At 34.6% G+C, this 3355-nt stretch overlaps 1 long non-coding RNA gene across 1 annotated transcript; it reads left to right on the top strand.

Annotated features, from left to right (window-relative positions):
• LOC110268105 lies at window positions 941-3089 on the top strand. The gene is made up of 2 exons (XR_002356168.1): window positions 941-1562; window positions 1949-3089. It is a non-coding gene; the product is annotated as an uncharacterized LOC110268105 (long non-coding RNA).

Below are 3355 nucleotides of genomic sequence, written 5' to 3' on the forward strand. Positions count from 1 at the left end.
TGGTTTACTCTAATTTTTGAAATTTATTTTTTTAAAGTATAATCGGATCCCAAAATTACGATAATCACAAAATAAGTCTAAAAAGAAGAAATTTAAGAAATCTAAATAATAAAATTTACATTATAAGCTAGATATATTTTTAGTCCAAACAACAAAAATTAAAATATGGTATAATTTATCCATTACATATATACCAGGTAAAGACTTTTAAAAAATTACAAAAGACATCAAAATATTATACTGTGAAAACCAAGAAATATTCTCTAATATAGCATGTATTCTTCTCATTCTTTGAAAACTATAGCATTCAAGTTTTAACATGTCAAAAATTTAATTCTATGAAAACCAAGAAATATTCTCTAATGTCATGAAATATTTGTTGCACCAAATCATAAACAGTCTTTTTAGATGAAGGAGCGAACCTGCGATTCCAAAGTGTGCTATCTAGAAGGTTAGCAAGCTTTGTTTTTGTTGTCTGAACAGAAGTGCTTGAATCAGTGCGAGAGGCCAAATGTCTGAGTTTTACATTTAGTTGTGGTCTTGTGTATTCTTTTTCTTGTGGAATTGTTTATGGCAAAGTAGTTTCTGTAGGATTCTTATTAACATTGGAATGTTCTGTTCCACCAAATGAATCTAAAAACAGACGTAATCCAGCCCGACTCTACAAAATTGGTGGTGGCAGCAGAATGCGACGGTGGCGAAGCAGCAGGACGTGGCGCGGCCTTCTTCCTTCTCTTCTCTTCTCCATTCTTGAGCTGTCTCCCTTCTCTCATTTCTTTCTTTCTTTTTGCTATCTGCTGTTGGATTGTATTTGGGAAGGGGGGATTGGCGGCAGCTAGGTTTAGGGTTAGAAAGTATGGGTGTATATGTTAAAACAAGGTTCTAAAAATCGGTTCGAACCGGCCGATCAAACCGGTCAAACCGTGAACCGGTGAAGTTTCCAGTTCAGACAGAAGTCATAACCGTCCTTTTTTAAAACCGTTATCGAACTGTCGAACCGGCCAGAAATCGGCCAGTCGAACCGAATCGGGACCCGTCCGATTTTCAGATTTTCCACCAAAACCTAATCCTCTTCTCCCGTCCTTGAGCACTCACTTCACTCACATTACTCGCAGCAACATCTGGCCTTCGAGCTCCTCCATCACTCTGTCATTTGCTCCGTCCAGCCACCGCCGTGCCACCCCACCGTCGCAACTGTCGTCTCCAGCCACTCTCCCCCAAGCCCTTCCCCCAATCCTCAGTCCTTCCTCTCTCAACTCTCAACCCTAGGTTACAGTCTCCCCCACCGCCGCAAGGCTCGACTCAGCGCTAAACAATTGGTGCCTCCGCCTGTATATTCTCCTGGTAGCCCGTCGTCCGTCGCATGTCGTGGGTCGTCGTGCTTATTGCCTAGTCGACCGTCGCCCTCACCTTCCCATCACCGGCGTTCTTGCTCCTTCTCCCTCATACTCTGCTCATTGCTCACTTCTCAGAGTTTCATACTGAAAGTAATGGTTATTTTCTTGCCTTTTTTTGTTCATTTGTTGTTCAGATTCAGAGATGTTCCTTTCCTCCTTTGCTTGGTAAGATTAGTATGATTTAGTTTATTCATTCAAGATCTTGCTTTGTTTTTTTTTTTATGCTTAATCACTTAGTTGGGCATTTAGTTAAATTGGGGATAATTGTGCAGAACAATGACTGGATGAACGTTGCAGATCTTGTTTTAGTTAGTGATTCTTTTAATTAGTAGGTTACATTTTTAGTTCTTATTTGGTTGTTGGATTGCTATATTAACTTATTTTGTTATGCTCTTGATCTTTCTAATTTGTTACTTTGATAAATTGTTGTTCTAGGGGCTGTTCTTGATTTTGTAAACTGTAATTGTTAGATTGTGCTGGTTTTGATATTTTAATAACTTATTAATTTGATAAATTGTATTTGTGGTTTGTTATTTTTGATTTTGATATAGGTGTACACAGGGAAGGAACTAGACAAAAGGTTATTCAATGTAATACTGAACACTATTAGTAATACGAACAAAGGTAATTCAATGTTCTTCACATCAATTCCTTTGTTCTAAGCTTGATGTAGGTGTCCACAAGGAAGGAACGAGAAGCTGTCTTAGATATGCTTCTTTAGATGTTATGTTTTTCTTAGATGAGCTTGTGGAATGTTAAGAAAACCCATAACGAGAAGCTCTGTTCCCCTGCGCTCCAGCTTTGTTTTTAATGATTAGTATGTTGTTCCAGTTCTTGTTTTCTTGTTGGTTTGCTATATTTTAAAGCTTTAGTTGTTCTTGTTATTTTGATTTTCAGTTCTAATTGATCTTATTAACTTGTTAATTTGATAAATTAATGTTTTCGTGCTGTTCTTAACTTTTAAATTTTAGATTGTTAAGTTGTTATGTTGTTCTTGACCTTTTGATAATTTGTTAATTTTATAAATTGTTCTTGTTATGGTTTGCTGTTCTTGATTTGATAAATTGTTCATGTTATTAATGTTGATTTGATAAATTATTCATGTTGTTGATCTTAATTTACTAAATTGTTCATGATGTTGATCTTAATTAATTGTTCTTGACTTCTTGTTATTAGAAAGAGAATGGAATTGAGGTATATCAATTTACAGGTAGCTATAAATTAAAAAGAGGACACTCACTGTGCAGAGCTCCTTTGTTACTTCATTAAATATTTTTTTGGGTTTCTAATGCAATACCTGAGATTAAGAATTGAATGGAAGATGAGCAATATTGATTTTCTTTTTGTTTGTTTTTGAATATGAATTCAAGATTCTGTAAAACTGACTTTTACTAGGAATCCTACAGCTTGCTCAATATGTTTCAGTTCCTCCCAGGATGAGCTAATATACTGTGCATGACAGATTCAGGTTATGATATAAATATGGAATAGAATGAATGGTCTCAAATGGTTGATTGGTGCTCACCTCATCAGTGGCCTCAATACACCATCTCTCTAATTCACCCAATCCTACCTTTACATACTCTCTATTGCTGAATGAACAATACTCATGACGCAACAGAAGACTGGCAGTGATCAAATTAAATACCTCAAAATGTTAGTATTCTCTATGCAGTAATTTGACATGTAATATGAAGATGGTGAATAATTGAATGGTTTGTGATTGATTATTTATTTTTTTTGTTATTTGACTTTTGTGTTTGTATTTGGATAAGATTATAATATTGTGGTTGGTGTAAAACTTTTAATTTGGATAATATTTAAAAGATTATATTAGTCTATAATAAACTTGATTTAATTACCTTTAATAAAAAAATTTCTGAAATTAAAGTCTTTAATGAATAAGTAAATTGAAATTAATTCATAATAAAATTTTCTAAAAGTTCTGGGTCTTACAG

This window comes from Arachis ipaensis, chromosome B10, assembly GCF_000816755.2.
Source record: "Arachis ipaensis cultivar K30076 chromosome B10, Araip1.1, whole genome shotgun sequence".
In the NCBI taxonomy this organism is placed as follows: Eukaryota; Viridiplantae; Streptophyta; class Magnoliopsida; order Fabales; family Fabaceae; genus Arachis; species Arachis ipaensis.